Consider the following 12602-nt stretch of genomic DNA (forward strand, 5'->3'; position numbering starts at 1 on the left):
TTAATATACAGAAATCTATTACATTTATATACACTAACAAGAGACTATCAGAAAGAGAAGTTAAGGAAATAATCTCATGAACCATTGCTTCAAAAAGAATCAAATCTTTAGGAATAAATCTACCTAAGGAAGCAAAAGACCCATCCTTGGAAAATTATAAGACAGTAATGAAAGAAATTGAGGATGACACAAACAAAAGGAAAGTTATACCATGTTCATGGATTGGAAGAATTAATATAGTTAAAATGATCATACTATTCAAGTCATTCTATAGATTCAACACAATCCCTATCAAAATATCAATGGCATTTTTCACAGAACTAGAACAATAAAAGTTTGTTGGTAACACACAAGATCCCCAACAGCCAAAACAACCTTGAGAAAGAACAGAGCCAGAAGTATCAGGCTCCCTGACTTCAGACTATACTACAAAGCTGCATTCATCAAGCCAGTATGGTACTGACACAAAACAGACACATAGATCAATGGAAAAAATAGGGAGTCCAAAAATAAACCCACTTACCTTTGGTCAATTAATCTACAACAATGGAAGCAAGAATATACAATGGAGAAAAGACAGTCTCTTCAACAACTGGTGCTGGGAAAACTGGACAGATACATGTAAAACATTGAGATTATAACACTCCCTCACACCATACCTAAACATAAACTCAAAATGGTTTCAAGACCTAAATGTAAGACCAGAAACCATAAAACTCCTAGAACAAATTTTTTTTTTTTACATAGCACTATTTTTTTGAATCTGTTTCCTAAGGCAAAATATGTAAAAGCAAAAAATTTTTAAATGGGACCTAATTAAACATAAAAGCTTTTGCACAGCAAACGAAACCATCGATAAAATGAGAGAACAACATATAGAACAGGAGAAAATATTTGCAAATGATGTGATCAAAAAGGACAAATATATTATTTATATCCAAATATATTTTTATTATCAAAAAATGGGCAAAGGAGCTGAATAGACAATTTTTCAAAGAAAATATACAGATAGCTAACAGGCACATGAAAAGATATTCAACATCATTAATCATCAGAGAAATGCAAATTGAAACTACAATGTGATAATCACCTCACACCTGTCAGAATGGCTATCACCAAAGAGACTACAAATAACAAGTGTTGGCAAGGATGTGGAGAAAGGGGAGAGATTCATTTCATTTTTATTTGTTTTACTTATTGTGCTTCCAGTATGGTTTCATCTAAAAAAAAAATTATATTCTATAGTGGGAGAACTGCTCCAGACTTACCAAGAGCTCTATTAGGAATAATAATATTATTATTATTCCTAATAGCACTATTAGAAAAAAAATCAAACTCTTAACAGTGCACTCAAGCAGGCAAAATGTATAACACTCTCATGGCCAATATACCAAAAAGCATAATGACCTTCCCAAGTACAACCAGTTAAAAATTTGGGATTAAAAACTGCTGACTGAAATTTCTACATCATTCAGAAAGGCATTTTAACCATTCATTTTATTCCTGGGATGAAAAGATCTAGGAATAAACATCACCTTAACATACATGATTATTCCCTTAATATAAATAGAGCCAAAACAGGAATAAAAAGTCCAGGAACATCTGTCAAAGTTTTCTAACTCACTTTTTCCTGTGAGGCAATTATGTCCTCTAATACCTTGTCATTAACAGTTCTAAATGCAGACTGTGAGGGAATGCTTATCTGACTACTGGCTTAGTGCTATATCTAAATGGAAGGAACATTAGGGCACCAGCTTACAAAACAGGAAAATCTACCGCATTGAGGGAAGCCGACATAGCTTATAAAGCTAATCAAACCAATCAGCAAGAAATGTCTGTGATATTTTCCATTTTAAAAACTAATCATTTAAAATCAAGTATACTTTATTAAAAAAAACATTTTACTTGATAATGTATACCTTTTATTAATATACTAATAATAGTTGTCATAAGTAACATTTACATGGCACTTAGAAATTTACTAAATATATTTTCACATTTAATAACCACTTTTATTGCTTACTAAATATATTTTCATATTTAATAACCACTTTTATTGTCACAGTAACCCTATTGGTATTTGTTTTAATTTTTATTTTACTTTGGAGTATAGCTGATTTACAATGTTGTGTTAGCTTCAGGTATACAGCAAAGTGATTCAGTTATACTAAATGATTCAGATATACTCAGTTATATCAGATTCTTTTCCCATATAGGTTATTAAAGGATATTGAGTGTAAGTCCTTGTTAATATCTATTTTATATATAGTAGTGTGTATATGTTAATTCCAAATTCCTAATTTATTCCTCTGCCCCACCTTTCCCCTTTGATACTCTATGTTTGTTTTTGTCTGAGTCTGTTTCTGTTTTTTAAGTTCATCTTTATAATTTTTTTTAGATTCCATATGTAAGTGATATGGTATTTATCTTTCTCTGACTTATTTCATGTATTTTGATCATCTCTAGATCCATCCATATTTTTAGTATTTTTAATACTCAAACAACAGAGAGATGAAAACCTTTAACTTTTCAAGATCGAACAGTAAAGACTTTCTTTGCTTTAAGTACTTGCCCAATACTGGAAACGCTTTTAGAAGTAAAGAAAACTAACTAGTGCTATGAACTTCTGTAATAATAATGTATCATTGTACAGTACATCACTATGTACAAAGAATTAAAATGTTCTTTCACAAGCACTTTCTGATCATGCTTCTGATATTCACCAAAACAGTGAAATACCAGGACACACATCATTATTTTCATTTTACAGACATAGAGACTGAGGCTTGGAGAAATGTAATGACTATGATTTCACTGACCCCATGATTTGCTATACTATTCTGCTTCTTGGAAATCAGAGAGACAAAATTTTGGCCAGTAACTAATATAATGTGGAATTGTATCACACGCATATGTTATATAATTAAAATGGAAAAATTCTGTAATTATATAAAACTCCTCCTCTTCCAATGGGTAGTGTCAAGCTCCGTAAACAGAGGGAATCATCCGAATCTAAAGCATTTACCTCTTTCTGAGGTGTTGGGGATGGAGGACAGTGTTTGTTTCATTTTGTTCTTTTGCTCTGCTTTCTCTAAAACATGCTCCAGGTGGAACAACAAGTTTTTTGAAAATGCCAGCTAAAAATAATTAAATTCTTCAGCAAGAGTAAGCAATGAGATTAGTCCTAGTCCTAGTCCTATATATATATTACTGGGAAAAAAGTCTCAGAGACAAGCAAGCCCTTCCAAAAGCAAAATTCACCATATGAAACACAGGAAAATGTAATTCAATCAAGAATTTTTTTTCAATCTGGATTTACGTCATTGCTTTACTAGGTAGTGCTAATAGTTTCCAAAAGCCAATTTGTATTCAGGAAGATTTCTCAAGTATTACATCACGAACACTCCTTCTTGGATACATCTTTTGTCAAATCCATCTGTCTATGGCAGATATGCATAGTTTCATAGAACCTCATCTGCAAAAGAACGTCTACACTTAGACAAAATTGGTGATAGGAAATAAAGAGAAGTAGAGGGAACAAAGATGAGCTACTGCTGTTTGGGAAGTATTTCCCTTTTTCACAACACCTGGCTCATGGACACCTGTCCACTGGGCACCTGGCTCCCCTCTACTCTTTTTTTAATATCCTGTCCTTTCATGAAAAAGAGATGTGATAGCAGCTTTTTAGCAAGAAGTGAAGAGATGAAGGTCCTGGAAGAAGCACCAAGGCACGGTGTCTAGACTCTCACTAGAACTGCCCTGAGCCGTGCTCTAAACACTTTCTGAATTGGATGCGCAGCTGATCTGAGCGCCACACCTCCTTGAGGGGTGAGATTATAGTCCTTCAAGAGATGCACTCTTCCCTCCACTTGCATTCCGTTAGGAATGTAGAGCCATGTCAACTACTGCTATTAGTGTCCACAGCTCTAACAACTCAAGAAATGAACTCGCTCTTCTATCTCAATAAAGAAACAAAAGTTTCTCCATAAAGTAAATGCATTTCTGAAAGCATATATTAGAATTACACTTTTTAAAACTATTTTACATACATTTGGCTGATAGAGAAAAGGATTCTATGTTATTTTTCTTTCCTTTTACAAACCTCATCCATTTGTATGACCTAAAAGGGGTCATATTTTAGAAGGCAAAAATCTTTTAACAATGAAACAGCATGTCCGGTGTGACCAAAACATAAAATTTTTACAGAAATACAACTATTTTACAGAAATACAACTATTCTTTTCCTATGGATTAAATCATGTCAGTCCTTTAAATAGGTGCAACCAAATAGAAACTGCTCTTGGTATAAAAATAACATTTTTACAGGAATTGCCAAGTACTCTAGCTATTAGAAGTTTATATTTGCCACAGAAACCCATGATTTTTAAAACTCTTCAAGTGATTTATGCTTAAGATTATACACAGCACAAATATATACATTAATATCGGCAAATCTAAAGAGGAAAAATTAGACAAAAAGCAAACTGGAAAACAATGCCAAATAAAAAGAAATTACCTAGCTTTGTGCTATATTGAGAAAAAAAGTATAAAGGTTATTTGGGAGAAGGAAAAATTATTTCTCAATATTAACTCCATAGACAAAAGCCCAATTTTCATAATAAGCTAGGAGAAATCGATAATGTTTTAAAAATAAAAAGTGAACTGCTTACACTCACCAATCTATACCCAGTATTAATTCTATCCTGCAGTGTATGCTATAGAAGGTAATAAAACGCTGATGTTTCCTAGTTTCTCGTTTCAATCTGCTCCAGCTTTCTCTTCAACCTGGTTAGCAACAGAAGTCACCCCCAGCAATTACACAAACCTAACAACGGCTTCCCTGGGATAATTTGATCCGCTCCAACCACACATTCCAATCCACATACTTTCTTCCGTTACGGTTGTTGTCTGTGTGTGTTTAACATGCTTCTTGAAAGGCTTTTTTAAAATATCGAGCCAAGGATTTCTCATCCAGCTCATCAACAGAACCAGAATATGATTTAGTTCAGCTTCAGATGACAGTACAGCAAAGTATTACTGTCATTTCACATTTCTCCTCCTTCTGTGCTCTTAACTGCTGTGCACCTGGGTCGCTACAGGACTGCCTATCATGAGCTGAGCCCTCCCAGCTGTGGACCCTGGGGGGTGGGAAATCTTGAAACTTGCCTGACTCAAGGGCTCTCAGCCGTTGCTTTGTCACCAACAGCCTGTATTAACCTGCTCCTATTGGACCTTTATCACTTTCCTGACCCCACAAAACAAACCTGGCTGGCAAATGCAGTGAACAGCCTCCTTGAAAATGCAGCTTGACTGTGATTCATGGCCAAAAGCTGGAATAACCCTGCCAGGTCTGAGAAGCTTTACGATTAATTGCATTGAACTTGATACATAGAGAACAGCACCTTGAAAATGAATCATCTGCTACTTCAGTATTTTCTAATCACAATCACTCCCTCTCAGGGCATGTAATTAATTTACAGAGTTAAAAAAAAAAGTCAGGATTACTCACACAGTCTTGAAGATGCAATGTCAGCTATTTAGGACAGAAACATCCAAGGCCGTGTTAGAACTCAATTACGACTACATATGCGTTAAAACAGGAACTGACAGGCCTCTGGACTACAGCAACTATAGGACTCGTGCTTCTCGTACGCTGAGCTATAATTTATGAAACTGAGCCCCAGATCCAGCCAATCACTTAGCTCCTCATAACAAGTCCAACTGGCTCTGGAAAGCTGAAAGGGCTGCACTAGAACAACAAAGATGAGATATTCTACACAACAATCAGCTTATCTGGAATCCCTTTCCCTTGCAAGGCCAGAGAAAAATCGCAGCTTCATTGTCTGAAGGAAGAGGACTCAGGAAAATGCAACTACACCTGAAGCAAGATCTTTTATGGCTTGGCAATCCCAACCTTGCCGGTGTGAAAGGACCGACCTACCTCTGGAACCCGGAGGGCAACTGTGGCAGCAAAATCCCAAAGGTAATTTTCACCTTTCTTTTAATTTTTAATAGGAGTAATGCAGAATCAAAATGATAGACATTAAGTCACTCAGGCAGTTAGGTATGCTTTGATTTTATTTTACCTTTTTCTACTCTCACCTTTTGTAGGATCATTTGTTATCAAGTAGGAGTTGAGGGAGGCTTAATGTACCTGAAATAAACCTGAAACCAAAATCATTTGTGGAGGAAGAGAGATCATTTTCCAGAACCGTTTTAGAACTACCTTTCCAGACGGGCAGCCTTTTCATCTACCCACAGAAACAAGCATAAGGGCAGCTCAGGCAGGGGAGGAGTGAAAAGGGGTTTAATGGGTACAGCTACATACTCTTTGTGTCTTAAAGGGAATAACTGTGCTCAGGAAGTAAATTAGGAAGATAGGTTATTGTTCAGCTCCTCTGGCCCTTGGCACATAGGCCAAGTAAGAATGTACCAGGATGTACCTTGGTGGGATTGCTGGGGCAGAGAATGACTTAAAAGCAGGTTGGCAGAGCCCTGTGTGGTCCAGGTTTTTGTTTTCTTCTTAATATTTTCCTTATTTCCTATTACATTTTGAAGTATTAGTTACATCATCTACTTGCTATACCATACTTCCAAATTTGTACTTCTTAATGGATCTGTGTAAAGCATTTGTAAGTCTAAAGAAGTGATTGAAATAGAAAAGCAAGAAAAAAATGGAATTGACCCACAGGTAACCCCAACATCACACCCTTAGATACTCGACATACTTTACCTAATGACAAATCCTTTAAAATCCTCAGCAAATGGTGTGCCTTTAAGAAATTTTGCAGCAAGTCTAACATTAGCAACCAAAAAAAAAAAAAAATAAACTTTTAAATAACTAAGTCAGTCATTATGCTTTCAAAGTGAAAACAGAACCTCCACAATATCCAACTGTCAGTTCTCTATGCTCCCAAAGGAAGAAGCTGGGAATGGAAACTAGCTTTGTTTAGTGATGAAATAGAAGCAACAGTAACAGAAGAGCCATTGATGCACGTTTTGTTTGGTATAGATAATTGACTGAATTCAACTTGAGACTTGACACCAAGAAGAAAAACATAGCAGTACACAGGGAACAGAAAAAGTAATCCATTGGCAATTCCTCCACAATTTGTTCTCTGAGTTGTCCAATTTGTGACTAGCCACAGAGGAATATTTTGCTCTGTTTAAGCATTTTCTATTTAATTAAACCTTTGTTTATTTAACAGTGTTGCTGCCTATGGTGACTGTGCTAGAACTGAAACTTCTCAGGAAGCCAGGCTGTTAAAATTGTGATGCCCTGTACTCAACAATACCATGGATTATCTAGTCCAAAGTGGAAAGCAAGCCCTTACGGTAATGTCATTTGCATCCTCAACACCCAGAACGCCCTGTTTCTCTTTCCCTGAATAAAACTACATTCAAATCCCATTGAACACCCATGTTCAAACCTCCATTTGTCAGCTGACAAGACCAAGAATACTCTAAGGTGTTTAAGTCATTCACGAGTGTCTAGAAATTTCCATAGGAAAACTTTGACAACTTTGAAGGCATGCATCTCCCCACCCAAGACCCTAGCCAACAACCATCCTACAAGTCCGTGAGTTCGAAGTTCCCATGGCTTCTGTACAGTCCCTGTGTCAACATAAAGCTAAGTTTCATACACACCCTGGATCCTTGTCCCTTACAAACACTAAAGGTTTTGTTTGACTTAACTTCAAGCTGTTCATCTGTTAGTAAGTACTGCTCACCCTAAAACACATTCATGATGAGAGCTTTCTAAAACACCAGTATGGCCTTCCCCTCCAATAATCATAATACTCAGATTAGCCTAAGATGTGCTACTGGGCAGTTTGGCGGTGGGGTGGGGGTGGTAGATATTTAGTGCCTGGAGCTGCCACAGAGCAGGGAAAACCTCACACTGGAACGAAGGAAGTAATCTCAGTACAGTCCCGCTTAAGCCAATTATCTGTTTACATTTGATTTCAATACCCTATTGAAAACAATGCAGTGGAGGAGGAAATGTAAGAATACATAGCAACACTCTAACCTTCTTTTGCCTATAGTTGTTATTGCAGTGTGTTAAAGTCTGATAGCAGGCCTCACTGTCAATTCATCAGGGCTTGTGCTAGCAGGTTCTGGCTAGAGACCATCTCCGTCATCACCATCACCTAAGACCTGTTGGCTGTCCCATCAGGCACTAAGAGGCTCATGGTCTGCAAGGGTCCCCAAACAGCTGAATCCAGTTCTCACTTATTTCCTTGAGCTCAATCTCACAGATAAGAATTAAGATGATCCCCATCATAGAAAAGCAGCTCAGAAATGCAAACCTTTTTCTGAACCAAGAGCTATCAGCAAATCTCAAATATCAGAACAGCTCTGGTTGACTGAAAAGTGTCACGAACCCTGGGCCAAGAATGATTTCAGGCTCACAAACTAATCTGTCTGGTCCTACAATTTATGTGAGCAGAGTCACTCATGAGAAAACTCTTAAGAAACGTCCAGGCCACCCCACACCCCTGACGTTAGTGTATCAGACCAGCTGAGAGTGGCAGGATGTTAACTGCCCTCCAGGTGACATGAATAAATAGCCCCATTGTTTTCACAACCCTGGATTCCTGCCTGAAGAAACCCTAGACCTCAGACCAGTTCTCTGGGACAAAACTGCACACAGTTCAAATGCTAACTCTTCGAGATAGTATCTACGGTCTAAACCAAGAGATAAGCAGTTACTTACAAAAATGTCAGTAAGAAGGCCTGTTCACTTCAAAAAACAAAAATAAATAAAATTTTTCATTTAAATAAAAAGGTACTGGAGCTTAAATCTGTGGTCACTGCAGGGATTAAGCTTATGTTCTTGGTTCAGATAACAAAACACGTCATCTGGGCACAGAGACCTCATAATCATGTTTTTGGCACAAGGGGCAGGGGAATTTTTGTTGCTGTTTTTTTTTAATTCAGTCTCCCTAAGAATATGAACATGTGGAAACATACAATGAGTATGACAAAATTCTAAAACATATTACACTTAAAATTAACCTTAACCAACAATCTTTTGCACTCACATACAGTCAAAATTCTTCTAGGCAATGAGGTATTAAGAAATTTCTTTAGTCTTACTGTTTGTCAGTGTTTCTCAAAAGCTATGCAACAATATATATACACACATACAAAAACAGGCAATTACTTACATTTTGTAAGAGAAAAACTTGAAGGGTCTCATTCTTCATATTTGATGCTACAACCAGCTCTTTGTTTCAAGCAATGGGTAAGCATTACAGCATGGAGATTGAGAGCAAAAATTCTGAGCCAGACTGCCTGGGTTCCAATCCCAACTCTGACTCTTAACTGAGGACTTGGAGTAAGTTACTTAAGAGCTCTGTGCCTCAGTTTTCTCATATAAAAAGTGGTACCACCCACAGTAACTACTTCCAGGGCTTGGCGTGAGGAATAAATGGGCAACACCTGCTTAGAACTGGGCCTGTTGCTGAATATTCATTAATAGAAAACTGTCATTGTATTATAATTGTTATTAAGCTCATTGCAATAAATGTACACACTATCCAAAATGAAGATGAATTACTGAACAGCCAGATACAGTGAAATATATCTATGAACAGCACATATCTCGTTTCAGGTAACGTTTATATAAGTAAGATTTTGGCATGAAAGCCTCTGAGATAACAACTCAAGGAGATGGGCCTGTTAACCGTCAGTTTTCTGCCTGGTTATCACTTGACACTTTCAACTCTGTCCTGCATTTAATGTTTCACACAAGGACACGAACCTAGGAAATGACACAGAAGGGGGTAATTGTAGTAGACCTGATTCATATGAGAGAGGGTACGAAGTTCAGGCTAGTTTAAAGATTCATGCATTAAGGCAAAAAAATACTGGCAGCCATTAATTTTAGACACAGCACCCTAACCAAAAAAGATATGGAGGGAAAAAATAGGTTACCTATTACGAACAGCTGTGCTGATCATCCAAACACATGAACCATGTCTAGAATTCACACTGACTACTCAGCCTCAATATAAGAGAACACTGATGCCAATTATCTCCCTTCCTCCCAGGATGAGAGATTTCTCAGAGTAGGAGATTATTAATTGAAACTTCGACTTGCTAAGAAGGGGCAGAGAAAAAACAGTCTGCTTGGTGAGGGAACAGCTGCCCCAGGGAAAGACCGTGGACTTGTACATGCAATCATTCCTTCATCTACTCGGGAGTGGTCTTGCACTTTATCTCCTTCCATGTGCACACACACTCCCACCAGGTACATCCAACTGCCTACAGGTGCAGGGGAGCCCATGCTCTCTCACCACAGTGCTTCTGTGAATGCATTTCTCCACCTGTGGGCCCCACCATTAAGACCACAGAAAAGCCTCTCCTTCCTACCTACCTCCTCCCCATGCAAGGTGCTTATTCCCACTGGGTAAATTAGTAAATCAGTACCACCTATCACGTGAATTAGCATGAAAGGGAAAAGAACCAATGGGAAAACTGGGTCACATTTTCAGTTTAGAAAAAAAAAAAAAAAGGGCTTTAAAAAATTGGGGGCACTTGCTGCAAGATCCAAAATGAAATCAAACGTTAAGACTTAATAATACCACAGATAGACTCTTTGCTAGAGTTAAAGAATCCTCTCTGGTCTGTCTCAACAAGGTGATAAAGAAGCCCACCCAGGTTGCTAGAAATGACTGCATGTGCGAAAGCTCTGCATGGGGCTCATCAGGGAGCTGATTGGGCTAAACTAAGTCTCTATTCTAAGTATCCTGCTCCTGAGTTCCCGTTGTGGCACAGCCAAAACAAATCTGACTAGCACCCTAAGTATCCTGCTCCTGGCAGAGGGATGCAAAGGGAAGGGGGTCTCAGATTCAGAGGCCAGTGATTATCTCCCCCACCCCACCTCCCAACCCCCACACTGCAATGCTATAGAGTTGGACATGAAGTTTCTCCCTGCAGCCCACTTAGGCCACTGAGGCTTTGCTACCTGCAGTATGGCTGCAGTCCAGTCCTGCAACTGAGGAGGCAGTCACTGGGCACTGGGCCTCCACCAGAGAGGAGGAGTATGGGGGGAGTAGAGGGGCTAGAGAATTTAAAAAATGGTGAGTTGGAAGTGAATCTTCAGAACTGTGACACAGGTCCAGTTGTCTTTACCCCCTCTCCCACTTCATCTTTGTCTTCCACCTTAAAAAACATATATATAAATATATAAATATATATATAAATATATATATAAATATATAAATATATATAAATATATATATAAATATATATATAAATATATAAATATATATAAATATATATATAAATATATATATAAATATATAAATATATATAAATATATATAAATATATAAATATAAATATATATATATATATATATATATATAGTTTTCCTATTCTCCCCAGCTTCCTCCACCAAAGAGCCTGAATTCCCTGCCCACCAAGTGAATCCTCTTGTGTGCCATCCTCAGAGTAACCAGATTAAACCAATCTGTGCCACTAAGATTAATGCCCCTGTTATCTTGTTATCTCCCATGTGGCCTTTTTTTTTTCACTCTTTTTTTTTTTTTTTTTTTTTTTTTTTAATGGCTGCGCCAGCAGCATATGGAAGTTCCCAGGCCAGGAACTGAACCCAAGCTGCAACTGTGACCTATGCCAGAGCTGCAGCAATGCTGGATCCTTTAACCACTACACCAGGCCAGATATAGAACCCAAGCCTCCATAGCAATCTGAGTTGCTGCAGTCAGATTCTTTTTTATTTTTTTTATTTTTGTTAACATGTAATTGATTTACAGTGTTGTGCCAATTTCTGCTGTACATATATTCTTTCTCTCCTACTATCTTCCATTATGTTCTATCCCAAGAGATTGGATATGGTTCTCTGTGCTGTACAGGAGGATCTCATTGCTTATCGATTCTAAATGTAATAATTTGCATCTACCAAAAGTCAGATTCTTAACCCACTGTACCACAGCAGTAACCCCAATGTGGCCCTTCATGTTAACAGAGACCTTCTAGAAATAAACCTGAGAACCAAAGAATTTATAACACTGAACATTTCAGGCCCCCTGGAGCATGACCACAAAGCCATGCAGAAGGCATGCAGGGCTTTCTGGGTCCTGGGAACCACACCAGCACATCAGTCACCTTCCCCTCTCAGGAGTGGGCCAGCCCAACACACAGAGCCCTGGCCAAGGAGAATGCCAGCTTTTCACTCCTCTGTGCAAGGCAAGCACAGCCAGTTGGGCGGTGCACAAGCTGTACAACCACACACACCAGTCCTGCCTCTGTGGTCCCTGAGTCTTCCTTCTCTCTATCCAGAGCACAGGCCACCAGCAGTCCAGAAAACTTTTCTCAGTTTTTAACTCTCCCACAATAGAGATAAATGCTTGGTGCCTCAAAAGCACTCTGACTAAGGGGACACATTCATAATCACCAGCTACTAAGGGGCATAGGTCACTCTATGTCTCCAAGTGCATAGGATTTTTTTTTTTTTAAGCACAGAAATTAGAGCAGTAGAAGAAAAGCAAATGGCACTTGAGTCCCATGTGCTCTAAAAAATAATGCAGAGGCTCCTCAACTTCATGTGCATTGCTAAGGTGCTTGCTAAAATGG

The 12602-nt window shown here is 38.0% G+C and overlaps 1 protein-coding gene and 1 long non-coding RNA gene across 18 annotated transcripts in view; one reads left to right on the forward strand and one right to left on the reverse strand.

Annotated features, from left to right (window-relative positions):
• The window catches only part of PDE4D (phosphodiesterase 4D), a 1507422-nt gene that overhangs the window by 1464135 nt on the left and 30685 nt on the right, over positions 1–12602 (reverse strand). For 4 of the 17 annotated variants that reach the window (XM_021076866.2, XM_085002322.1, XM_085002317.1 and 1 more), the window contains exon 1: positions 5510–5641. The exons of 6 other annotated variants lie outside the window; for them this stretch is intronic. The gene's annotated coding sequence lies outside the window, so the exon portion shown is untranslated. 7 more of the 17 variants (XM_021076864.2, XM_085002306.1, XM_085002310.1 and 4 more) reach the window with 6 other exon arrangements.
• LOC100523871 (uncharacterized) lies at positions 5577–7415 on the forward strand. Its single transcript, XR_297824.4, has 2 exons — positions 5577–5983; positions 7209–7415. It is a non-coding gene; the product is annotated as an uncharacterized LOC100523871 (long non-coding RNA).

Source organism: Sus scrofa, chromosome 16 (assembly GCF_054392235.1).
Source record: "Sus scrofa isolate SSC_HxYL_T2T_F1_AM1 chromosome 16, Sscrofa_HxYL_maternal_Yorkshire_Landrace_v2.0, whole genome shotgun sequence".
Lineage (NCBI taxonomy): Eukaryota > Metazoa > Chordata > Mammalia > Artiodactyla > Suidae > Sus > Sus scrofa.